The following is a 27,308-nucleotide window of genomic DNA, read 5'->3' as shown; positions in this document are numbered from 1 at the left end:
TTTTTCTCTAGCTTTTGTGTATCAATTACTTGAAAATGACATTGACTATGTAAATCACAAAAGAAAACCCAAAATGCCAAAAATCCAAAACCCAAAATAAATCTGAATTCCAAAGGAAAACAAAGAATTATAAAATACAAAATTGGATGGTTTGTCAAGTAGGTAAAGAAAACATTGTCGCCATACCCCAATTATGAAGCTGAATCATAGGAGATGACTTTTCTTTCAATGGTAGGATTAAAATGAGGGCCTTAGACATGCTACATACATGCTCTACCACTGAACTACACCCCAACCCCCAAATCACCACTGTTGTTCATTAATGTTGGTCAAAAATTTACAATTTTATATGCATGGACAAAATAAAACAGGATAAGGTTAAAAAAAAAAGTAGTAAATTTGTGTAATTCACTTGGCAGTTCCCAGTGTGAATGCTACCAACCTTGAGTTTCTGATTTTTATAACAAAAAGGTTTATGATAGCATTATTTCTAGCAACTAAAACTGCTCTCATGAAATAAAGTTTTTAAAATAATTAAATGGTTATTTTAAATAAATATTCCTAATGCTCTAAGCCATCAAAAGCAGGAAGAGAAATACTAAATCATAAAATATCTCAAGTGTACAAACTATGTACTTCTTCTCAAACATCCAACTTTAGCATCCAATCAGCTCCATTCTTCTGAACAAATTCCACTGAATAACAGTGGGATCACCATCAAAAAGCATTAGTCAAGGGGGCTAAAATCAGTTAAAATATCAAAATCATAAAGCTAATGGTAATGAATTAGTTAAATAATGAAATAGGAGAACATTTCACATAAACATTTTATATGCATTGTATCATTTATATCTCACTACAACGTTAGTCTGGTATTGCACCCATTTAACAGATAAAGAAACAAAACTCAAATAGGTTATGTAGCTTACCCAAATTAATGTAACTAGTAAATTAAAGAACCTATATTCAAAATCAGCTCTATCAAACATCAAAGTCTTATGCTGTTTCTGCAGCAAAGATCTTCTTGGAATAAGGGTAAGGTATATAATAGGTCATTAAAAAAGTAAGTCATACCCAGGTGTGGTGGCACACACCTGTAATCCTAACGGTTCAGGAAGCTGAGGCAGGAGGATCCTGAGTTCAAAGCCAGCCTCATCAATGTGACAAGGCGCTAAGCAACTCAGTAAGACCCTATCTCTAAATAAAATATTAAAAAGGACTGGGGATGTTATTCAGTGATTACATGCCTCTGGGTTCAATTCCCAGTACCAAAAAAAGAAAAAAGAAAGAAAGTCACACAATTATTAAAACATGTATTTGTTTAAATTTCTAAGCATTCTACTCAGCTGCAAAACCTTCATTAAATTTTAACTCATCTGAAGCTAAATGATGACTGTAATATATTTAACAAATTTTTTGCCATCTTACAATTTAAGAGGACATTTTAACATTGTTTTAGCAATCCTCTTTAAGTTAAAAGCAAAAGCTATTTAATGGAATTTAAACCAATGCATACCTTTGAAGGACTATACACAATTTTCTCAGTTATATTACCATAAAGAAGAAAATGCTAAATGAAACTTTTCCTCCAGATAATGCCCACTTTTAACTTTAAAGGAAATACCAATTTAAAACCACAGTGATAAAAATGTTGCAGTGCTTTTAGGACTTTCAGATTCAGATCAAAAGTCAGGAGGGGGCTGGGGTTACAACTCAGTGATAGAGATCTTGCCTCCCACAAGTGAGGCACTGGGTTCATTCCTCATCATCACATAAAAATAAATAAAGATAGATATTGTGTCCATCTTAAAAAAAAAAAAGTGGGAAGGGTCTGCTGGAGAGCAAGAATAAGCGCAACTGACCCTCCCCAAAGGAACTTCCTTTCTGACTTGACTTTTTGTTAATGACAGGCAAGCCCTGAGCTGGTAGAAGTGAACAACTACCCAAGTATTTGACTGACAACTGTTAAGTCCTTGCCCTGTGCATAACTGCAGCTGCTGCTACACTGGTACACAACCAGGCAGCAGCCCTAGGTTGGGTACACATAAGGCCATACTGGGTGGGCACAGATGGGGCCCCCAAGCCCAGGTGAACTAGTATCAATGGCCCCACTCCTGGATTCTCATCAGAGAAAGTTACTGGGACTTAGCAACAAAGCTTCTGCAAATGCAACAGGGCCTGTCCATCAAATGGAGGCATGACTAGCCATGAAAGCACAATCTAACCCAATTATGCAACTGCCAGAAAAGCTGTCACAGCTCTCCTGGTTACCAGGGAAACCATCATGCCCCACTGGGTCTGTTCCAATGACAGCTATAGTGGCCCAGCCTCTGGACTCTCACTGCCCTGGAAGGAGGACAGATGGTTGGCTTGGTAAGGTAGAGATTGGGGGCTGCTGCTTCATCTAGTTGGGTTATAATGAATGCTGCCACTGCTCCTGAGGTCCCATCAGACTTTCAGCCCTGCCACTACCACATAAGCCACGCGGCTCTCAATCAAGCAGCTACTTCTTCAGTCGTCCAACCCAGCTGTCATCAGAATGGCTGTAGGCTACAGCTGTCCTAAAGTGGCTCCAGGAGATTTGGCTTCAGCTATAGCAGCTTCAGACAACCTACACTCAGTCACCCATGAGGTCTCCAACCTGTAGCTACTTTGGATGCCTCCACCCACCTTCAGCTGCCCCCATACTGGCAGAAAAGGAGCACCTCCCCAGCCCACAATAGACAGAACAAGTAAGCCTAATATACCTGTGCAGGCTGGCCTGACTAAGCAGAAAGCCTGAGTTTAGCCAACAAGAGACTGGGCACGTGTATTAACCTATCCCTGTTTGGCTAAAAAGCAAACTTCCTCATCAGGCCAGTCTGAGACCTGCATCCTATGTATGGACCCCGTATGCTGGAGTATAGTTTCCAATAAAGCCTTGTTGAGATGGTTCTATTAAGGTGCATGATTTCTATTTGGGGTAAAAAATAGATTGAACTGCTTGCATTAAAAGCTGGAAACAAGGTCTACTAGCCCTATAGAATGCCTAAGAGCCAGAAAGCTGCTTAAAGCTCTAGAAAGCAATGGAGAGCTGTGGAGGAGGTGAGAAAAAACAGCTAGAAGCTGCTAGCTCTGATCACTAGATGTGCTCCTGAAAGCTGCCAGGGGATACTACCATGGTTGCAAAGGCACTGCCAGGAGTGGCTGGGAGAACTGTTAACACCTTGAGCATAGGATTACACTAAGGGTAAAGGGATGCTGACACTCAGAGCTGCTAACACTAAGGGAGATGCACTTTACCTTTTCATGATTTCCATCCAAACCAAGCAAAAGAACCCCTGGCTGATTGGTAACTGAAGCATTCAGCATCAATTCCCAACTCCTTCTGTGCTCCTCCTTACATGAGGCTTAAAGTCTAAATCAACATTTCCTAGACTCCCTTGCTAAGTGAATTGTGAATTTGATTTGTTATTTGTCTTTCCTTAACAGAATGCCATTTCTTTCTCTTGCTTTATTATATTAACAGTACTATATTGAACAGTAATGACAGTGACCCCCCTGGCTTTGCACCTAATGTTAGGTGAAAGCATTAGTCTTTTACCAATAATTACAATATTAGCTACAGTTTTACATAGATATCTTGATATATCAAGTTGAGAAAGCTCCTATTTCTAATTTTTTGAGAGTTTGCCTTCTATTCCTATCTTTCTAAGCTTTATCATAAATGGATAATGAGTATTGTTATATGCCTTTTCCCTTGCATATATGAAGATGACCATACGGTTTTTTAAAATTCTGTTGTTCATTCTGTTAATATTTTGAACTACAATTTTCAAATACTGAACCAATCTTTCACTTATAAAATAAATGGCACTTACCCAGGATGGATTATCCTTTTCATATTAATGAAATTGAGCATTCAGGATGCTTCATTCATTACCAGAAGTTTGTAGTATATAACTAATGAGACCAAGCATTAAGGATGTTTTCTTTCATTATTGGGAATTTGGCAATGAACAAGATGGCCTTTAGTAAACTACCCAGCCTTTAGCTTATACAATGTGTAACACATAAATAATTGGTGACAGAATTAGCCTGAGGAAAAATGATCTCTGTTTTTGAGATCAGAAGAACTTAAAAACATTTCATGACTAGGCAAGAAGGATCAGATAGCAAGTATCCGGCCCACCCTCTATGAGAAGATACCTATAAACCACCTGCAAAAAGCACCCTACATCAGCTTCTATAGAGATGGACTTTGTGACAAGAGTCTTCTATCTTCTCCTTTAGCTGACTTTCAAAATAAATTCACCTTCCTTGCGTTAACACTTTGTCTCTTGACTTAACTACCCTGCTGTTAGGTGAGCGGCTAGACTTAGTTTAGTAACATTAACTGTATTCAATTTACTAATATTTTATTAAATAACATCTTTTTTGTATCAGGGTAATACTGGTCTTCTAAAATAACATTATGTTCTTTCCCTTCCATTTTTTTGAAGAGTTTGTGCTTAACTAGTATCAAAGGTGGGCAGAATTCACCAGTTAAGCCATGTAAGCTTAGAGCTTTCTTTGTAGGAGAGTTTTAAAGTACAAGTTCAACTTCCTTAATAGAGATTTATCCATGTTTTCTTAACAGAAATTTGGAAGTTTGTGTCTTTTTTTTTTCCTCCCAATAATTATTTATTTATTTATATATGGTGCCGAGAATCAAACTCAGTGCCTCACACATGGTAGGCAAGAGCTCTACCACTGATGCACCACCCCAGTCCCGAAAGTTTGTGTCTTTGATGGAATCTGCCCATTTATCTAAGTTATCAAATGCATTACAAGATAATATCCCTTCATTGTCCTTTTAATATCTATAGAATCTGTAGTGATGTGTCACATTCTTTTCTGGTAATGGGAATTTCTGTTTTCTGTTTCTTTTTTCCATCTTTGTTCTGTTTCTTTGTCTGATTAGAGGCTTATCAATTTTACTCTGTATTAAATAACCAGTTTGGTTTCACTACCTTTTTTAAAAACTACTCCTTTTTTTAAATATAATTTTTAGTTATAGATGAACACAATACCTTTATTTTATTTATTTTTATGTGGTGCTGAGGATCAAACCCAGCGTCTCGCATGTGCTAGGCAAGCACTCTACTGCTGAGCCACAACCCCAGCCCCAAATTTGGTTTTATGTGGTGCTGAGGATCAAACGCAGGGCCTTGCATGTTCTAGGTGAGCGCTCTACCACTAAGTCACAATCCTAGCCCCTTATTTATTTATTTTCATGTGGTACTGAGGATCGAACCCAGGACCTCACTCATGCTAGGAAAGTGCTCTACCACTGAGTTATAACCCCAGTCTCTCACTGAATTTTTTTAAATCCACATTTTTTGTTGTTGTTTTCCATTTCATTGACTTTACTCTCTGCTGGTTCCTTCCTCTTCTTTTTCTGGGTCTAATTTGTTCTTTAGTTTCTAGTTTCTTAAGGTAAAAGCTTAGATGATTGCTTCAAACCTTTTGTTTTCTAATATGAGCATTTAACACTATAAATTTCACCTAAGAGCAGTCCTTTAGGTGTATCTCTCAGATTTTGATATGCTGTGTTTTCATTTTCATTTTTTTTTATTCCTTTAGGACTTATTCTTTGGCCTATGAGTTTTCAGAATATGATGATTATTTTGAAATACCTGGGGATTTCCCAATTATTGAATCTCATTTCTAGCTTAATTCTACTGTAGTAGAGAACATAGATATATTCCTTAAAAAAAAAAAATTACCTCTAAAGAGAAAGAAGAGAAATCAAACTCAATTTTCCTATGTTAAATAACTATAATGACATGCCCAAATTAGAGTCATTCAGCTTCTTGTATGGCATCCTTTCTATTAACATGTTTTTTCTCAATATTGTCTCAAAACAAAAGACTTGTTATTCGTTCGCTTCACTTTAAAAAGAAAAAAATAAATAAAAGTATTCCACATGTAGCAACTCATTTGATTACTACAACTCTATATGTAAGCAAGACAAATGATATTATTTTGCACATGGAGAAGTTGGAGCTGAAGGGAATGACTTGCCCTACTATTCTCAAATGTCTCATTACTCCTCAATTATCTCTCAAAGATATTGCTCTCAAAGATGGAACAATATAGCTGGGTGTGGATATGCACACCTGTAATCCAGTGACTTGGGAGGTAAGGGTGAAGAATCCCAAGTCCAAAGCCAGCGTCAGCAATTTATCAAGGCCCTAATCAACCTGGTGAGACCTCATCACAAAATAAAAAATAAGAAAAGGCTTGGGATGTGGCTCAGTGGTTAAGCGCCCTGGGTTCAATTACTGGTACAATAAATAAATAAAATTAATTAATACAGCAATATAGATCAATGAAATCCACAAATAATTTTTTAAAAATCTCATTTTAGCTATAGTTGGAATTACCACAACCTCAGTTCAGAGTGAATTATAGTAAAATTGACTAGTTTGTTTTTAAATCTTGACTTCTTTTTTTTTTTTTTTTTTTTTGAAAGAGAGAGAGAGAGAGAGAGAGAATTTTTTTATATTTATTTTTTAGTTTTCGGCGGACACAACATCTTTGTTTGTATGTGGTGCTGAGGATCAAACCCGGGCCGCACGCATGCCAGGCGAGCACACTACCACTTGAGCCACATCCCCAGCCCAAATCTTGACTTCTTAAACAGATTCATTATTAGCAAGATTCAGACAACAAAGAATTGGCTAAACTGCAGAAAAGAAAAAGCAAACTAGCAAAGAACATAGGGAAGTAAATGAGATCTCAGTTTACTAGGCCATAAAAAATTAACATGAAATAAATATATCAAGTTATATATTTTCTCTTTTAATGTCCTAATTATCGATTAGGATAAAAAGCTCTAAAATATTATGTTATTATATTAAAATATGTTAAAATTAAATAGTAAATATTCAAAAACATTATTTTATGCCATCCTATTTCCAACAAAATTTCTAAACTATTATGTTATAGAAATGAAATGGCTTTAAAGGTAAAGACACGCATTCTTACCTTGTAATTGTTGACTTACAGGTTGCAGAGATTCCCTCAGTTAGCAGCACCACTTTGGCTCAGATATCAGTAGTAACAGCAACCAAAATTAAAACTAAAGGAAAAAAAATAAAAACAAAATTAAATGTCAACAGGCAAAAGCTTTCAAGTCTTCAAAAAAGCCTTAAATTAAAATTTCATATTTCAGTAATTTAAACAAGAGTCTTAATCCCAGAACCCGTTCTTTCCTAATTGGTTTAAGCTAGAAGCTGATATGGTATATGAAGTCCCATACAATTTCAACTCCCTATCCTGGAATAAACTCTGAAATTAACTTCAGGGACTCATAGTTAATAAGAGCTAAAGGTATATTATAGGTACGTTCAACTGAACCAATCAATTCGTTTATTCAACCACAACATGCATTTTAGGGTTTGTTACTGCCTACAGAATCCATCAAATATTGATCACTGATGAAGACCTGTACCTGATGAGAGCCTTTGTAGTAATTTTTCCCACAATAAGATTTAAACTTAATGAACATCTTGGGGATCATATCATAAATATTTAATAGTACACCTAAGGATAAAGTAGTAGTAAAGATTTTATACCTGCTGAATGAACCCAAAAAAATATTTCCAGGATACTGTATATTAGCAACCAAGCTATGCAGCAATCTGGCAAACAGTGTTTAACTATGTGCTATAGTATTAGGTAATGAACAGTAAAATGCGGTTTTCTACTCAGAGTTATAGTTTACTTGGAATGAATACAAATAAGAAAAATTTAGTGAATAGGCATTAATTCATTCAGCAAAACTTTATCAAGCATCTTGTATAAGTCAGCCCCTTTAAACAAAATTGAGTAAGAAAATAACTGACAGGGGACTGGGGTTGTGGCTCAGCGGTAGAGTACTTGCCTAGCATGTGCAAGGCACTGGCTTCAATCCTCAGCACCACATAATAAATAAATAAATAAATAAATAAATAAATAAATAAAAGATTTTTTAAAAAAGAAAAACTGACAGATACATGCAAGCAATTTTAATGTTATAAGGTAGATGCAAAAAAGTGATAACATGACAGCCTAATAATAATGTATTGGAATATGTCAAATAGCTTCAGGGAATCTAAGGATAGGGAGGATTGAGGTTTGGGAAAGGCAGGCAGGCAAGAAAAAGTAGAAACTGCCATTTCCATAAGGAGAAAAAAAAAAAAGCCTAATACACTCCTGAGTCTACTAGAAATAATTATAAGAACATGTATGAATTATTTATAGTTCAACAGATTTTGAGAACATAGTTCAGACTGCCACTATCCTTTCAAAAGTATCGTGATGATTCAGAATGACCATTTGTTCAATTCTACTCTGTTTTACACGTATCCAATTTTGCTTATTTAAAATCAAAAGCATCACACATCTTTCTTTCTCATACCTAGGAGCAGCTGTACAGCATGCTCTTGCTAACAAGAGTAAAAGAAAAAAGTGAGCTTTTCCCTAGGTAATCTGCATTAACTCATCACCTTATTTATAAATACAGAATAATACTCGGTCTTAGATTACTCAGGCCTCATTTGTCTTCCATCAATCAGATAATCTGATTTGATGATTCTGAAAGTAACCAGCACTATAAGCCCTATTAAAACCTATTTTAGAGATGGTTTTATCTAGCTGTTACTACAACTAACTAACGGTGCCTAAGAGTGAGGAAAGTGTTCAACACCAGCTATGTTTTCTGGATGTTTAGGAATTCTTCCATTATTATTTTTGTTGTTGTTGTTATTATCATTATTATTAGATTATTATAATAATATAATAAATTAATATAATAATAAATAAAATATTATTAGATTATTATTATTATTATTGGATTGTTATTATTATTATTATTATTATTATTAGAATTATTACTTCTGTTATTAGCTATTATTTGGTAAATGCTGTAGTCAGGATCAATCATAATACTGATATTTCACATATATTTAACTTAAGTTTTGAGAGGCAAGTTCTTCCATTAAAAATGAAGAACTTGGGGACCAGAAGGTGATTTGCCCAGGATCACACAGCCAGGGGGGAAAAAGAAGTTTCAGGGCAAGTTTGTCCAACTAGAGTCACTGTTTTTAACTATACTGGGCTGTTTCCTTTTGGATAAATAAAGATGCTCCCCTCCCTTTTCTTATCCAGCTGCTAACATACCTAAGTCAGGTACCACAAAGGTCTTAAAGAATTTAACTTCCCTTTTTAAGTGTGTAGCCTCATTGCCAAGTGACAAGCATCAGTCCTTTGAAGTTATAGGTCAAGGCTATAAAGAATGAAACACAACATCTCTACTAAGAGGTGCAATACTGCCAGCTCAGAGGTGCACATTTCGATGAAACACCATCATTCCAATTCTGTCACATCTGTGATTTAATCTCTATATTTTGCTGGCAGTGCCCCCTATGGAGCAAGAACACACCTGCCCTGTAATTTCCAAATTGGTCTTGTGTTTGTGATGCTCTATCAGACAGGAATGCCCACCACCCTTCTAGCTATTTATTGATTAGAAGAATGAACGAAGGAACAAACTTTTCTTTAAGGAAACCCTCCCTCCAAAATCCCACCAAAGATGTACTTATATTTTCTGCACAATGCTATTAACTAACCCTAACCTTAAATCATAATTTAGGGAACAACCATAGACCAAAGCCAAGCCAGGATAATACCACCTGATTAAAAAAAAAAAAAAAAAATCTAAAAATAAGGTGGAAGGAGGACCAGACAGTTTGTAATAATAACATGAGTCCAGGAAATTTCAATTGCATTACAGACTATTCACCTCCAAAGCATACAAATTACTTTCTGGTTATGTTTCACTGCACAGTGACACAAAAGACAACTGAATTTTTCTCATAAAATATTTAATTTTGTTCAGAAGGCATTTTACAAGGTCAATGATATTAAGGTTTTCCCTAGTAATAAGCCTATAGTCTTACTTATCCACTACATTTAGAGTCAATATGAAATAAAGAATCTTGTGATATGAAAACGTTTAACCTGAGAATAGGTTGTGTCAAAAGGACTGTTAATCTGCCGATATTCTCCTAATCTTATTGTATTTGGATTTGTTTACTATTTTGGTCCTTGCCATCTCTCTTAAGCCTCTGAATTTTCCAGAAATCAGAAGCTAGCACAGACAGAGTTTACACAGGCTCTCTACAGAAAGACTGTTCCGTACTTCATTCCCTAGCACCACCTCTTTAACCAGGCTCAAATTCTACATTCTCTTCAAACCCTAACTATTCACACATTAAGTTCTATTTACTTACAAGACTCTCAAACTGTATAGAACATGTAGCCACTGTGAGCTTCAGAGAAACATATCTCATTAAAATGTTAAATACAAAATTTTGGTATAAAGCATATGAGTAGCACAAATAACAGCAATTCCCCCACCCCACCTGTCTTTGATTATCTTAGCTTCAACTTCCCATTCCAAGAACAGTCCTGCATCTTTACAGCAGAGTCACATGAAGACATGTAACAGACCCCACCACCACCCTAATCAACACATACATAAACTTTTAAGAGAAATTGAGGCAAAAACAATCTTAAGTAATAAGTCAAGGTCCTTGCCCTTAGAACCCTTTATTTAATTAGTGGCAAACAAACACAAATACAAATAAAATAAGTAACAGAAGGAACACCACTATCAATTAAAATAAAAATGTTAGCTGACATTTACTAAACCACTATGTGCAATTTTATTAATAAAACTACATAATTCTCCCAGTTTTGAGTATTTTATGCATTTAAAACTTGCCTATCACAGACCTAAATACAAGGGTTAACAACATTTTCTTCCTCTTTCATTTAAAGAACAATAAATGCGTAGGAAAGATGTGAAGAAAGGGCAATCAATTCCTGATGCAATATAAGTCTGCAGAGATGTATTATGACTGCCTCATATCTTTGGGTTAACAATTCCTGGACAGATAATCTAATAGCCCAGATAAAGTTCTGGGCACTGATTCATTCAAATGTTTAGTAGTGTTAAACAAAATTTATGGGAGATCATTATTTTGAACTGAGCTCCTACAGTAGGCTCCAGCTTATCAAACCAAATGAGAATCTGAGAACTGAGTCACTCATGCTGAACTGAACTCTGAAATGTGCCAGTTTTCTAAATACAGATTCACAGAAACCAATCAAAAAAGGCCCAGTTTACTTGGGCTGGCACGATAAAATAAAGTTCCATCTGTTTTAACTCTATAAGGAAAGTAACTGAAGCAATCAACCCATTCTTCCATTCTTATTTCTATAGTCTTCAACCCACTTTTGTCCATAAGACTGCCTCTTCTGCTCAGCTCATGAAAACAGTCATTTTGTCTTTATACAATGAAATGTTGCCTGATTCTAGAATCACAAATAAAATCCAGTTAGATCTTTTAATTTGTTATAATTCTGCTCTTTGACACCAGTCTCCTACTGTGCTGCAGAATGTAGCCATGACTCTCACAAAAATGAAGCTATGTACAGGAAGATACCACACAGACCTGAGAGTGTGAAGTGCGAGGTCAGGGACAGGCATGCAGAGACTGATTCCATCTGCAATAAACAAGAAAGATCTAAAATTTGCATGTGGAACAGTGACACCAAGAGACTGATTTCTGTCCTTTCAGATGCATGGATTATGCAAAGTTAATGTAAAGATAAATGCTCATCACCATGTAAACACAGTTCAAACTATCAAGTGACAGATGCAGAGCTTGCTCTTAAAATAGTGCTTGTATTGTCCATCCATCCCCAAGGAAATGCACAGACCCATATATTTGACTGAAGCAATGTCATATAGTGAAAGAGACTGAGAACCATACACCCCATGTAGTGAGGGCTCCCCTCCATAACAGCCCACCTACTTCTGCTTGAACACTGTGGAGGCAGAGGAAGTTCATGATCTGTGACCACAGTCATTAAACGTCACTATCTGAAATAAGGCTTCCTTTGTACTCAGTGAAAGCCTACATCCTTATAAATTCAAACCAGCACTTCCTGGTCTCCCAGAGTCTGTGGAGCCCTACAACTTTACCAGTTTCCTGGGATCTGAGGCAGGGCTGACCAGTGCTCTCCAGCTGGTCCCATAAGATGCTGCTCAGAGCCACACTTACCACACAGGCCTGCAGGAAAAGCCCTCACCCTTCTCAGTCTCTCCCTGCCCTGACCCATCTCTCTCTCAGTGAATGTCCGACCAGTTTTATTTTCATCTCTTCACACTGCCACCACATGTGACACACCCTGTCCTGTAGCACTATGGGGCAACAATACTCAATTCCTGGGAACAAGATATAGGGGCATTACTTCCACTTGCCAGTTACCTTTCTAAGATAGGTTCCTCCTACTTTTCATCAGAACACCCTACCCTCAGCCTGCCCAATGCTGGCATTTTCTGTATCCACTGCTAGGCCTTAGCCCCTTTCTAACTAGTGAAACTCAATGGTAACTGCTGCTGCAAGATACTGCTCAAGCTAGCCTGGCAGCAACTACTTCCCCGCTTCTCTGTGCCCACCACAGAATGCTACAGACTCTTGAGCCAGACTCCAAGTCATGCTGGCTTCTCTGCTTACACAGCAGGAGACTCAAGGCAGTTGATTTAAACCCAAGTTTCCCTAACTACAAAGATGAGACTGGGAGAAGTATTATTATGAGCTAATAATGTACTGGAAGAGTTGATCTTGGCAATATGATGACACTACCCCACCTGCCCCTGGGGCTCAGCCCACCAGATCATGCAATATGCCAGAGTGGAAAACTACCATGTCCTTCCAGGCCTTTAAACAGACAGGAGTTCACAGCAATTTCCTGATCAGTGTGGCCCAGAACAAAACAAATAAGCACAGGAAAAATGTAGAACTAAGATGATTTCACAAGCTCAGGTTTTATTCTAGTCTTAAATTTGCTCACTTATTGATCACCACAACAAAAAAACCAAATTGCTGGAAATCCAACTTTTCACTATAACAATTCTCTCTTATTATTTTCTCTTATTCTCCTTCTTTCTTGGTACATAGATAATATTAAAGGAAAAAAAAAACTTTATCAAATAAATGAATTTCCCCAATGCCTAAGTAATAAAATAAATCATGATGTGTGTTCCTCACCTACTTCAACCAGAGAAAGCTAGACATGCCTTGTACGCAATGATTTCATGCTTGCTCTGTGACCACCACTTTTAAATGCTGCACAGGCAATATGCATAATATGCATGAGAATTTGAGTCAACAGAACAGTTGTTTCCTTTCAACCACACAGTTAATGAGCTTCTTTGCAATGGGTATAAAAAGATAAAATAATAACAACTTGTTTATGATAAAATAAAGCTTTCAGCTTGAGGAAAGACTGCTGTCTAGAATCAAGTTAAAAAAAAAAAAAAAAAAACTTTTAAGCAACATTCAGGAACAATCCACAATCATTAAATACAAATGTGGACTAGCACCACTTGGCATCAATAAGCCATTTTCTTTGGAATACTCAGAGGCAGCCTGAACATTGCAGAAAAGAAAGGAGCAGGCAGGGTAGTAGGAGCAGACAGAGAACTGGACATTTTACAAGGTGGACAGAAAGTGATGAACAGGGCTCATGAACAGGAAAAGCAAGGTGAAGCTAGAGGGTCCTTGAACCTCTGTCCAGAATTGTGTAGAAAACATATACAACAAGTTTACCAGCTAGAAGATTCCAAAATTTCAATTTTTAAAAAAACTCCCCATTTTTAAAAGTGGGACACACTGTCCTTGGCTGATCTTCTGTTGCTCTTGACCCCACAAAGACTATAAACCAGTGTCTATCAGGGACACCCTTAAAGGTAACAGATTAAATCTTGAAACAGATCCAACCCAAGTGAAAAGATTTCCTTGCCTAAACTATTTTTCTCTACTTTAATTACTGAATCCTATAACTGGAATTCATCCCTGATTCAAAGAGATGCTAAAAATAGTATGTTTTAGAATATAGAATGAGTCACATCATGTAATTTTGTTACTAAATGGTCTCTTAGTGTTTCACTGCTCAGTAACATACTCTTCAAATACATTTCCTCTTTTTTATTAATCAAAAACTGTAAAACACTTCAGACACATATTAAACATTAATTATCAATACAAATTATATTTATTAGTTTATAAGTGAAATTTCAGGCATATACTAACCTGACTTAAAAGAGTCTCCTGACTTATTCCCTCTATTTCTAATCATGACCTTCATTAAACACCTTTGATTGAAAGAGTATCACCTCATTTCCATATGATGAATGAATTAAAGCTGTTATACAACAGGCTCTCCATTGCAAATGACAAATTATTAATAACAACTTACATTTGAATCCACAGTGCCATTTACAAAAAGCCTTCACATAAATCATGTCATTTAATCCACAACAACCCTGACTCCAACAAGACAGAAATCACTTTAACCATCTAAAAATTTAGGAAACGGGCTCATAGAAAGAAAAGACTCATTCAAAAAAATCATACGGCCAAGTAAAGGTGGGAGACATTCACCTATCAAAAGTCAACTCCATCTCTGACTCCCAATAATGGTTTGGATGTAAGGCGTCCGCCAAAAGGTCACATGTGAGACAATGCAAGAATGTTCAGATAAGAAATGATTGAGTTATGGGAGCCCTAACCCAATCAGTGAATTAATCACCTGATGGGATTTAGTGAAAACTGAAGGGAGTGTGGCGGGAGCAGATGGGGCATTGGGGGGGTGGTGGCTTTGGAGTATATATTTGTATCTGGCAAGTGGAGCTGGAGCTCTCTCTGCTTCCTGACATCATGTCAGCTGCATCCCTCTTCCACACTCTTCCTCACTCTTCCTCACCTTGAGCCTTGAGGAACAGGGTCTGCTGTCTGGGGATTGAGACCTCTGAAACCAGGCACTCCTAAATAAACTTTTTCTTCCCTAAAATTGTTCTGGGCAGATCTTTTAGTTGCAGCAACAAAAAAGTGGACCCAAACACTCCCTCTATCTTTTTTAGTTGTTGGTGGGACCATCTCCTAGCCTGGGTGAATCACCCCTCCCTACAAACTTCTATAGAAGGAATATCACCCATGTGCCAGCCACCTTATGCTGCTGTATACTGTGGCTAACCTTTGGAGACCTATGCTTTGCCTCCTCAACTCAATCAGGAGCCCTGAGAGGGCAGGAATTGTGTTTCTGTAATGTCCACAGCCAATTCAGTGTATGTAATAGGCACACACTAAATTTCTGTTTATGATGCCACATGTCAACGAGCAGTCCAGTAGACAAGGACTCATTCCCTAACTTCAGAAACCAAGCCATGAGCTGGGCATGGTGGTACACGCCTGCAATCCCAGCACCTTAGGAGTCTGAGGAAGGAGGATCTTGAGTTCAATGTCAGTCTCAGCAATTTAGTGAGGCCCTAAGCAACTCAGCGAGAGAGACCTTGTCTCTAAATAAAATATAAACAGGGCTGGGGATGTGGCTCAGTGGTTAAGCATCCCTGGGCGCAATCCTCAATAAAAAGAAAATGAAGAACCCAAGCCATGGCCTTCTTAGCTTTGGCTCCATCCAGAAAATCTCATTCATGTACCCTTATAAATAAGCCAAAAAGAAGATTTCTTATTCTGATTTGTTGTTGCTTTCTTTTTGCATTTTACAAAAGAAAATTTCTTAACTGGGTCAAAATTGCCTTACATCTTACTGGCTGGGTTTCTGCCCCTCTTCCACACCTACTACATACCATCCCTGGATTCTGACTGCATGTTGCTTCAGAAGTACCCGCTCATGTTTTTATTCACTTATTTTGACTACCTTGATTCCTAAATATTCTCCTGGCTTCTATTCCGGTGCTAGAACCTCACCTTTATCTGCCAGACCAACTTTGACTCTCAAACCTGACTTTCTAACCTGTCCTCACATGTAGAACAGTTTATCACCTACTCAGGGGAGCCTTCTACAATTGGTCAGAAGAGAAAGTGTGATGTTAATTGCATGCAAAACTTCCACTGCTGTTTTAGGAGAAGGATTAATGTAACAACAGTTCTGATGATGGTTACTCGTCACCTCTCTCTGACCCTTATTTTCTTCAGGCTCATACTCTGAAAAGTGACAGATGCCCTGGCCTACTACAATACCACCGCGCAGTGAGCTAACTTTTGGATACCCATGCGCTAGAGCACAACCCAATCAGGATTTGTATTTAATTTCATTAAATATGCTGACTCTGAAATTTGGACAAAAGAAAAGTACTATATAAATTCACAAAAATACTTAGGAAATGTGTACAATACCAGAAGGAAATAGTAAGACATAAATGCTGCACTGCAGAGGTGGCTTTTTTCATTCTTACCACAACAATTTTTACATATTCCAGAATCAATCTATATTTCACAGCAAGCTGTAACACTAAACCTGACATAAAGATTTCATGTGCAATCCAACAAGTAACTTCAGGTGTTTTTTTTTATTTTCTTATTCCCTGAGGATCAAGTATAGTAACAGCCACTATAACAAATGGGTCCATAAACTTCCACCCAGAGGGGACTCTCCTGTGTTCAAATAGACTGACAAACAGAGCAATAACATCTGACAACATGTCTACATTCAATTCTCCTGAGCCTCTAGTCAAATTCTAACTCACACTATATCTAAAGTAATGAAAGCTAAATGGCTTACCACCACGTTACAAGAATACTACAGTTCACAAAACAAGATAAAAACAAGGAAAAAAAAAATCACCTCCTAGAAAGGAATATTAAACTTTAGTTGCCTAGAAAGTAACTTAAAAATATCTCTAGCATTAAATCTCATCTCTGATTAGCTGAGTGGCAGTAGTCATTTAATTAGTGGCATCCAATATGATCTTGGAGGAAACATTTTCTGTGAACCAGAGACTGGATGGTAAAAGGGGAAAGATCAGAGGTACAGGTCTTAGAGATCCGAGTTCCTTTCCTGGATCCCCCACCAAAAGCTCTGGACCTTGGGACAGTTGTTACTGTCTGAGCTGCAATCTCCCCACCTATAAAAATAAAGCCAATAACATCTCCCCAAGAGTGAGAAGATGGGGAATGATGAGCTATCATGGTAAGGAACACAGCAAGGTGGCAGAGGCATTTAGTCAATATTGCTCTACTACAGACAGCAAAACATGAATCCTGTGAAGAGACAGGGAGGGAGGTCAAAAAGCACAACTACCATACCTAGCAGCATTACCAGGACCAAGTGCTCATGCCATCCCATATGTGTACAGATGGCATGCCCCTTCTCCCTCTCTGAGGTTACACAGGTAGGAATGGTCTATCTCCAAATAACAGTAATGGATGCTTAGATAAGAGATTGATATAGTAGATATCCTAGCTCCTTTTTTATTTTTACAATAAAGATAACAATGGCCAATTTACCTACCAAAAAGTCAAAGGAAAGTGAATATTACAGAAAGTAGAATTTTGATGTTTGAGGTCCTCAGGTTTATTTCTTAAGGCTTGATTTATTTTTGCAAAGTAGTCTGTGAATAGCTTGAATTCTGTATAAGATACCAGCCAAATCTGTCAACCTTGAAGCACAAAGACACCAATATCCTGAATCTGTCACCCATCACCATTCCCCTTACTTAACAGCATTCTTCTCTCAAAATCTTGAGGAGCCGTCACTCCCAAAGGAAGACCTCATCTCTGTAGAACCTTCCAGCAATGATTAAATGACTATAGCACTCCACTTATATAGTGCACTGAAGAAATTACAATGGCAACAAACCTACACAGAGACAGACAACAGATTTGAACTCAAAAAGCACCCCAGCAAGTCACATACACTATTTCATCATCTCCTTTCACAACTACTGGATGAATAAATTCCATGGAAATTTCCTAAAATAAATACTGTATAATTCAGATACCAAAGATATATAATTATGTCATTGTGTATTACAGATACAGATTTTAGTACCATTTTTATTAATCTCAATGTTTAAATTTAATGACCTCAAATCTTTTTATAATATAAAAGTGATTAGCAATTTTAAAGACACATTTGACAGCATCTGAATGAGTTACTGCATAAAAATACAAAATGTCATTATAGAAACCAACAAAATTGTGAGATTTCAACATATCACAGCCTCTCTCCTGCATAACTTTTAAACTTCAGCATTCTCAACCTAAGAGAACTATAAGCTGGTCATCTCTACCCTGTCACAAAGAAGGCAATCCCACCACTATATATACCAGCCTGCCAACAAAGAAGGGAAGGAGGAAAGAAAGAAGTAGGGAGGTGGGCAGAAGACCTGGGCAGGAGTCACCACTGACTCCCTGTGGCATTACTTCTTCCTAAAGGTAATAAGTGGTACAGAGCAGAAACTCCTGTCCCTCTTTGCTGATGACCCAGCACAAGGAGAAAACAGGAACGGAAACATCTGATCTCCAATATCTACCAACTGACAAAGGAAGAGAACCCAGCTCCTATGAGCACTGTAAGGCTTCTTATTTAAAACATCTTTTTAGCTGGGATTTGTAGCATGAATTTGCTAAGATGAAAAGCTAAGCAGGACTGTATCTACCCCAACATAGGGCACTTGAAAGGGAACAAATGAGGAACATGGTCACTACCACTGGCTGAGCCTATGGTACTGCTCCTGGCACTCTGTTTCCATGTTCTACGTACATATGTCTCTAAATCCTCATAACTACCCTATGAGTATTCCAATTTTATAGATGAAGAAACTACGGAAGAGTTAAGAGCCTTGCCCAAGGACAAGGAAAAAATGAAGTTGACATTCAAAACAAAACAAAAATGTTTCCAGATAATATACTTTCAACCACTAGCCAGTCCTTCTTTTTTTTTTTTTAAAGAGAGAGAGAGAGAGAATTTTTTAATATTTATTGTTTAGTTTTCGGTGACACAACATCTTTGTTTGTATATGGTGCTGAGGATCAAACCCGGGCTGCACGCATGCCAGGCGAGCGCGCTACCGCTTGCGCCACATCCCCAACCCAGTCCTTCTTTTATTTGAAATGAAATAATCTCACTGTAAAGACAACTCTTAAAATGCAAAGGGATTATCAGTTACCCATTCTATTACACTATTAAAAGGTAAATCTCAAAATCTCTCTACAAAAACTCGAGGCAAGCCACTAGAGCCGTGGGAAGTGTATTGTGTATTTCTGTATACATTATATCACATAATCTTCAGATCCCAAAGAGGATGGGATAGGTGGGTATTAAAACATCCAACTAACAAATGAATATCTTCCAGAGTCAGTAAATGAATACCACCACAAAGCTTTTAAGTGGCAAAGGCTCAGTTCATTCATAAATGACACCTTTGGAAATATTCTGTCCTCTTTGTCCAAATGAATCAAATTTCATGGGGTGACTATAACCTCCATTTTATATAAGATTACACAGGAATGGTTTAAAGCTCAGAACACAAAGAAACTTAAAAAAAATAAATATCAGATATCAACAATATCTTCCGAGGAATGGAGTAATCCATAGCTGTTTCAATCCTGGCAGAGTAACAAGGAATCTTTCAATGGCAGGGATAAAAAGATACAAGCTTATCTGATGACAAACTTTTAACCTTCATATGTGAGCTAAAATGATGGATTAAAATCACCAGGAGCCCCTAACACACAGCCAAGTCTGCATCCATCTGCCAGGTCTTTCCTGGCAATACATATGGATAGTGCATAAGGATATGGGACAGGAGAACTGAGAGATCATCTCTCTCTGGCACCGGTGAACACCCCTGGCTGAAAATAGGAGGCTGAAATCCGGAGGAAGTCAGAAGAACAGACAAATTCTTCTAAAGAACAGGACAAAAAGAGATTTCCTGAGCAGGAGAAAGCCACAGACTAGAAAGTAAAAAACTCAACAGTGTCCAAAAACACAAGTAGTCAATCTATAAAACAAAGAATCTCCCACTCTTCAGAAAGATGGCAGCTAGGCTCTTAAGCATAGGAGATCACCAATGTCCTACTGGGCCTCAGATTCAAAGTTCCATTAAAATCAAAGTCCTTATCCCAATATTAAAGCAATAGAAAGCCAGTGGGGACCAGTATCTAATATTATTACAAAGTGGTGTAGTATCTAATATTACTACAAAGCTCTGCCCTAGCTCAGAACTCCACATTAACAGGGTGACAAAGAAAAGACAGGCCCTTTTTAGGGAAGTAGATATTCCTCAGACTTTATTATTCTTTTTTTTTAACATTTATTTTTTAGTTTTCAGCGGATACAACATCTTTGTTTGTATATGGTGCTGAGGATCGAACTCGGGCCGCACGCATGCCAGGCGAGCACGCTAACGCTCGAGCCACATCCCCAGCCTTTTTTTATTCTTTAGTATACAACATCCGACACACCATAAAACATAATAAATCACAATAAAAACATGATCCATTAGAAAACAATCAACAGAGGTAGACTATACTTGACAATTAAAAAATAGATGAAACTATGATAAGTGTACTAAGGAATCTAGTGAAAAGATGAGCAGATAAACAAGAACGGGTAAAGAATTACAAGAGAATTAAACAGGAACTAAAAAGCATTTAGAAAAACTATAAATGAAAAACTTTAACTTTGAAAATAAAAGAACACATTCAATTAGCTTACCAGAAACCTGGATATACATGTTCTATGATTAAAAAAAAAAAAAAATGGGGGAAAAAATCCAGGAGCCAACAAGGAAAAGAGTGTGGCAGAAGTATTACTCAAAGAAATAATGTCTATAAATTTTCCAAATGTGCTAAAAGACATTAACTCATGGATCCAAGAAAATCAGTCAACCCCAAGGAAGAAAAACACAAAGAAAACCATATCTAGGCATATCACAGTCAACCTGCTAAAAACTAAAGACAAAGAAAAATTTCAAAGCAATCTGAAGAAAAAAAAAAAAGACATACTACTTATATTATGCAAGAAGAGCAACATTAAAGAAGGCTACCTTTGTCAAAAATAATCAAAGTCAGAATATAGTGGTCTGGTATGTTTAAATTTTGAGGGAAAAGAAAAACAACTGTTGCACAGGATTCCTTATCCAGCAAAATGTATATCCAAAGAATTCCCACAACTAAGTACAAAAATGAAAACAAACAATCCAATTATGAAACATACAAAAGACAAGATACATTTCGCCAAACAAGAGAGATGAATGGTAAAATAAGCAGATAAAAAGGTAGTCAGTATCATCAGAGCCATTAGGAAAATGCAAATAAAAACCATGATGAAATATGATTACTCTGTTAGAACAATTAAAATAAAAAGTAAGACAATACCCAATTCTGGTAAGGATAAAAAGAAAATAAATTACTCCTAACACTGCTGCTTAGAAATAAAAAATGGTATGGCTACTGTGGAAAATGGCTCATCAGTTTCTTATAAAATTAAGCATATACTTGCCATTCAACCCGGTGATCATACTCACAGGTATTTATCCTAGAGAAATGGAAACATTCATCTAAAAACCTGTACACAATGTTCATAGCAGCTCTATTTATAATACCAAAATACTGGAAACAATGCAAATATTGTTTGGGTGAATAGCTGGACAAACTCTGCTATATCCACACAATGGTATACATGAGTCAGCAATAAAAAGGAATGAACTAGTGATATATACACCAACCTGGAAAGAATTCTACCAGCATTTGCTTAACATAAGTAAATCTTAAAAGGTTACATATTGTATGAAAAATGACATGACTAAAAAATGGAGAACAGGGAACAGGGATAGAGAACGAGATAGAGAAGAATACAAAGAAATGGCATGAAGGAGATCTTTGTGGTAATGAAACAGCACTTGTGGCAATCATTCAAATATACACAATGATAAAATCTCACAAAGCTTTATACAAACATACATACATGGATGCAGCTTAAAATATAGGAAATGCTAAAGAGATCCTTAAGATGTTAACAATAATGTACTGATAGATATCAACTTCCTAGTTTTTACTATACTATAAGCCATAAAAGATGCCACCACTGGGGAAGTTGACAAAAGGTTCCTAGAATTCTATGAGGTTTTGTTTTGTTTTGTTTTTTCAATATCCTATGAGACAATAACTATTCTAAAATACAATGTTTACTTTTTAATTTTTTTTAATTTTTACTTTTTAAAGGAAAAATAAAGACATTTTACAATAAGCCAAAGCTGCAACAGATCCATATGACAAAAGATGCTGGAGTTCTTCAAACTGAATGGAAACAGTACCTGAGAGAAGCAAGAAGTAAGGAAGAATATCAGACTCAAAGTGCAGCATGTTTCTACTGAGATATTCATTAGTTCAATTAATATTTGAGAGAGATACATATTATGTGTATGTATGTGTATGTATGTGCATGTATGTGTGTGTGTGTGTGTGTGTGTGTACACTACAATAACTACTATTGTAAGCACCATGGAATCAAAGATAAATAACACTAAATCATACAATCTAACATAAATCTAAGTAATTATTACCAAAAAATAAAAATAAAGACACTGTCATCTAAATACTTATACTGGTGGTTGTACAAGAAAGAAAATTGTCATTTTGAATCTGAAAATGAATGTTAAGTCAAGATGATGGACAGTATTCTATGTAAAGGGTGACCAGAGCTTAGTCACAAAGTATAAAGAAAGACAACAAATAAATAAAATGCCAAAAATTCAAGATACCCAGGACTGTGGAGGAAAAAATCCATAGGAAATGACAAAAGCAAATAGGAGTAGAGAGTAAAAAGGCAAGACACAAAGCCTCTGTTAAGTAAGAATTTCAGATGTCACACTACAAGGAAGTGGGAAGATTTGAAGAAACAATTCACTTAGTAAAGTAAAAGGAGTACTATGAAGTTTTAGGGAGATAACTCGCAGTATGAATGATGCACTGGAGAAAAGTGACACAGAAAGCATGACAAAGCAATAATTAAATAGTCCCGGAAAAAGATGGTCAGAAAGTTAAACCAAGGCAGCATCAAGGAACATAGAAATAAAAGGGCCTAAAACTAGTTAAGGGAAAAAGTTAAGGGAAAAGAGGAAGATCTGAGAACTATTCCCAAAATTCCACCTGGGTGCAAAAAAGATTTTACCTTCATTTATCTCAAAAGGAAATAAAGCAGTAGGAAGCAGGTTTTATGGAAAAATAACAACTACATTTTTTGGAGATGATGAACTTGACATGCAGAAATAACCACCAGATATTTAGCAAATGCAGAGTTAGAGCCTTAAGCAGAAATCACAAATCATCGGCCCAGGCTGTAATCAAAGGTCTAGAAGAGACTAGCAATAGACGGATTGCCAAAGGCAGAGAATACAAAATGAAAAGAAAATATCATTAGGGATCGAATTCTAGGAGAACAGGCTCTTTTAAAATTAATACTTTAAAAAATATAAATTGTTACACTTTTGTTTTCAATATATGTTAAGAGCTATATATTATTTAAATAATTACAACTAATAATTCTAATAACATATCCTAAAGAAATAAAGATTTATATATAAAACACAGAATTAAATATGACAAACAAAAAATTCACTTAAAGCAAATTACACTAGCTTTATAAAGTAAGTTGTTACATAACCACTTATGTAGTATTTTAAAATATTTTTATTTATGTGAAAAAATTCTTACAATATTAAATGGAAAAGCATACAAAGCAGTATTTACAGTACTTAATTTATGCAAGAATATTTAACAAATACCTACTATGTATTAGTACCTAGGTACTGGGGATTAAAAAAAAAAAAGTCAAAACCAAACATTAGTTTTTATGGAGTATAGGATTCTACTGAAAAGTGATTAAAAAATAGTAAACACATAAATCCGTAAGAAAATCTTATATAAAGAAAATGCTAAGGCACACATAACAGGATATAATAAGAGAACATTATCAATTATATAAAAATACCTAAAATTGGCTTGAAAGAAATAAAATATATGATTAATAGTAAAAAATAAATAAAAACTAAAAACAAAGCAAACTTCATGTGGTTTAGTAAATAGTCTAGAAAATAAAGGTGAAGTTGTGAAACAAAAAGTATTTGGGCCCTTTAAATTTTTCCTCAGCATGGTCATGAGGCAGAACTTTCATAACCTCTGGTCTTTCTCATTCCCAACCAACCTTTACCATTCAATAGGCAACAGCAACATGCTTAGGGAGACCCATGCTTCCACAGAACTGATATGGACCAAAATCAACTCCTCAGTAACACTACATACAGGTAAAAAATTCACAAGATAAATGATCCTTCCAAAACAAGCTGATTAATTCATTGATTGTTTTTTAGAGAGGTTGGGGGGTTTGTTGCATTTCCATTTTTGTTACAGTACACATACACACACATATATATTCTCTCTCTCTCTCTCTCTCTCTCTCTCTCTCTTAAATTTGTTCATTCATTTGTTGAACCTACCAATATACTGCATGGTAGGGACTCCCTTCAAACCACAAATCACAATATCACCTAGAAATAGTACTCAATATGCAGAAATTTAAAGATCAATTCCTAAAATGCAAAATGTTAGACTGTTTAAATGTTTGTGAAAAGACTATACTGAAGGAAAGCACTAAAAAAACTGCTGTACGGAGTTGTGTAACACTACAGAAACTCCCTTTAAAAATAACCCAATGATAGTTAATACACACAGGAAAAAACAAAAAAAAATTATCTTTTAGAAAAAATTTCCTGAGGGATGGAGTTGTGGCTCAATGGTAGCGTGCTGTCTCAAAATTTAAAAAATAAAATAAAAAAGGGCTAGGAATATGACTCAGCAATAAAGTTCCCCTGAATTCTATTCCTGGTACCAAAAAAACAAAAACAAACAAACAAACAAACAAAAACCCAAACAAACAAAAACCTACAGTACAGCAAACCTTACTGGTACAGAGAATAAACAAAGCGCAGAAAAATTTGAATTATTCTGATATAAAAAACATGAGAAAAACAACTCCCCCTTCCTTCTGATGTGCTTTTGAATTACTACTTAATATGTTCTTCAGTAAATAAGATGTCCATACTGAAGTGACAGCTGAGGGTACTAAGATTAACACACAACAGTAAGCCAAATGAGATGCAAGGAAGTACCTCAAGAATTTAAGCCACCAACACCAGTTGTTCCTAACATTCTCACAATTTGGGCCCTGGACCTTTCTCTTCTCTCTCCACACTCTTTTCTTCCTGATTTCATCCAGCCTCAAGTTTTCAAATGTCACATTTTCAATGACAACCCTCAAATTCACATATTTAGCCCAGACTACTACCTTGAATTCTGAAGTTATACACAGACAGACAACTCAACAGCTTCATGCAGATATCTGACATACACTCTAATTTAACATGCCCAGCTTGCAACTCCTGACTTGTAATCTGGTGTTCAAAGGCTTCTCCATCTCAGTACATGGCAACTACATATATTAACTGCTCATGTCAAAAACCTGGAATATTTATATATTCTCTCCCTCACTCTCCTTACATCAGATCCACCAGCAAATTCTACTAGCAGTTTACTTTCTAAATAGATCAAAATTAAACCACTTCCTTATATTGCTTCCATCCTAACCTGTTCTCCAACTGGTCAACAACTGTTTACTCTCCAACATGTTTTCCTACTCTACATGGAAGCCAAAACCCTTCTAATGACCTAAGAGAGCCACTAGATCTGCCTCCTTCCCTCCCCTACCTCTTATTTTCTCTCTCTCCCTCCCTCCCTCCCTCCCTCCTACCTCCTTTATTCTATTTTAGACCTCCTTTCTGTTCTTTACATGGAAAGAAACCACCAGAAGTCCTCTGCTTCTCCTACCATCTGTCCTGGAATGTTCTTCTTTACCCACCCCACCTCGAAATGGTTTGTGCTACACACCTCCATTAAATCTCTGCTCAAACATTACATCCTCTGACCCTACTCCAATAAAATTGTAACCCCAAATTTCCTGATTCTCTTCAATGATGCCTCCTTCTTCAATAGCACGACCATTTTCTGATTGGTGTGCATTATAATTTACTAACTTATCTCCTTTACCGCCTATTCTCCCATGAGAATTTCAGCTCTGTGAGGGCAGGGCACAGCAGGAATTTTTTTAATATTTTGTTCACTCATGTCCAGTGCCCTGAAGTGGGCATGGCATACAGTAGGTGTTCAATGACTACTTGATAAAAGAATGGAAAATTTATGTGACATTTTATTCTAATAGGTTATATAGAAAAAACTAGAGAATTATAAGATTATCCAGCTTTGGATATATACCTGACCTTCTATATCTGCAGGTTCCACATCTGCAGATTCAACAACCATGGGTCAAAAATATTCAGGAAAAAAAATTTGTATCTGTATTGAACATTTACAGACTTTTTTCTTAAAACAACTATATACAAAGCATTCAACATTGTATTAGGTTATTTTAAGTATCTAGACATGACTTAAAGTATATGGACAGATGTGCATAGTTTATAACCTAAGGGACTTGAGCATCCAAGAGGGTCCTGGAATCAATCCCCCTCTAACACTGGTATGTGATGTTTTATTTAGGCCTCTTCTTTGTACACCCTTTCTTGATAATCTTACCTAACAATAATCAACTAGATCTGTCTTCACTTAAATCTTACCCAAATTACTTTCTGTGAGTAGGGTATCCTCTGACTTAAGACCACATTTAAAGATGTCATCTATGGGGAGAATATTTAAAGGAATTTAAAGAAAAAGAAAAAAAAATACAGAGAACAATCAACAATTTTCTACCTTCTTTTAGATTTTTCCCCTTTTTAATAAAATAGGTCAAAATTCAAAAACATTACAGAAGCAAAAGTAAATGCCATATTACATCTTTACACGGAAATTAAGATACAGCAATCTCACTAGTACTGAAACAACTAAAAAAAATGTCACAAATTTTCCTGAGTGTGATTAAACAAGAAAAAGAACTATCTTAACAGAAGGTCAAGGATAAGAAATTAACAGGATAGAAATAAAAGCATAGACACTTCAAACCAAAAGAACATCCTGACAAGGCCTTGCAAACAGGACTGACAAAGCATATTAATGAGAAATACTGTTAGAATTCTACTCAGATGTGGGTCTTCAGTTTCAGCTTCCCCAAAGGAATGAGTTCCAAAGGGGAAGTTACACAAACAAAAGCTAAAGCATGTTCATATTTTCCACACATTCCCATACACCTGATCTTAGAGGAGGTGAACCTTCATCTGCCCTTACATACGTCAAGGAACAGAGGGATAGCCAGTCAAGAAATAATTGCAAAAGAAATGTGAAAATGACTTAGATAGCACTGCCTTGGCTTTAATCCAATGTAAGAAGCAGGACAATTATGCTCACTAATATTAAAAT

At 36.3% G+C, this 27,308-nt stretch overlaps 1 protein-coding gene across 3 annotated transcripts in view; it reads right to left on the bottom strand.

Moving 5' to 3' along the window:
• The window catches only part of Wasf3 (WASP family member 3), a 153,703-nt gene that overhangs the window by 74,207 nt on the left and 52,188 nt on the right, over positions 1-27,308 (bottom strand). For 2 of the 3 annotated variants that reach the window (XM_076871944.2, XM_076871947.2), the window contains exon 2: positions 7,012-7,105. The gene's annotated coding sequence lies outside the window, so the exon portion shown is untranslated. Of the gene's footprint in view, positions 1-7,011; positions 7,106-11,525; positions 11,578-27,308 lie in introns of all 3 variants that reach the window. The other variant, XM_076871946.1, reaches the window with a different exon arrangement.

This window comes from Callospermophilus lateralis, chromosome 12, assembly GCF_048772815.1.
Source record: "Callospermophilus lateralis isolate mCalLat2 chromosome 12, mCalLat2.hap1, whole genome shotgun sequence".
Lineage (NCBI taxonomy): Eukaryota > Metazoa > Chordata > Mammalia > Rodentia > Sciuridae > Callospermophilus > Callospermophilus lateralis.
Note: the sequence above shows the minus strand (reverse complement) of the source record. Positions and strands in the feature narration are given on the sequence as shown.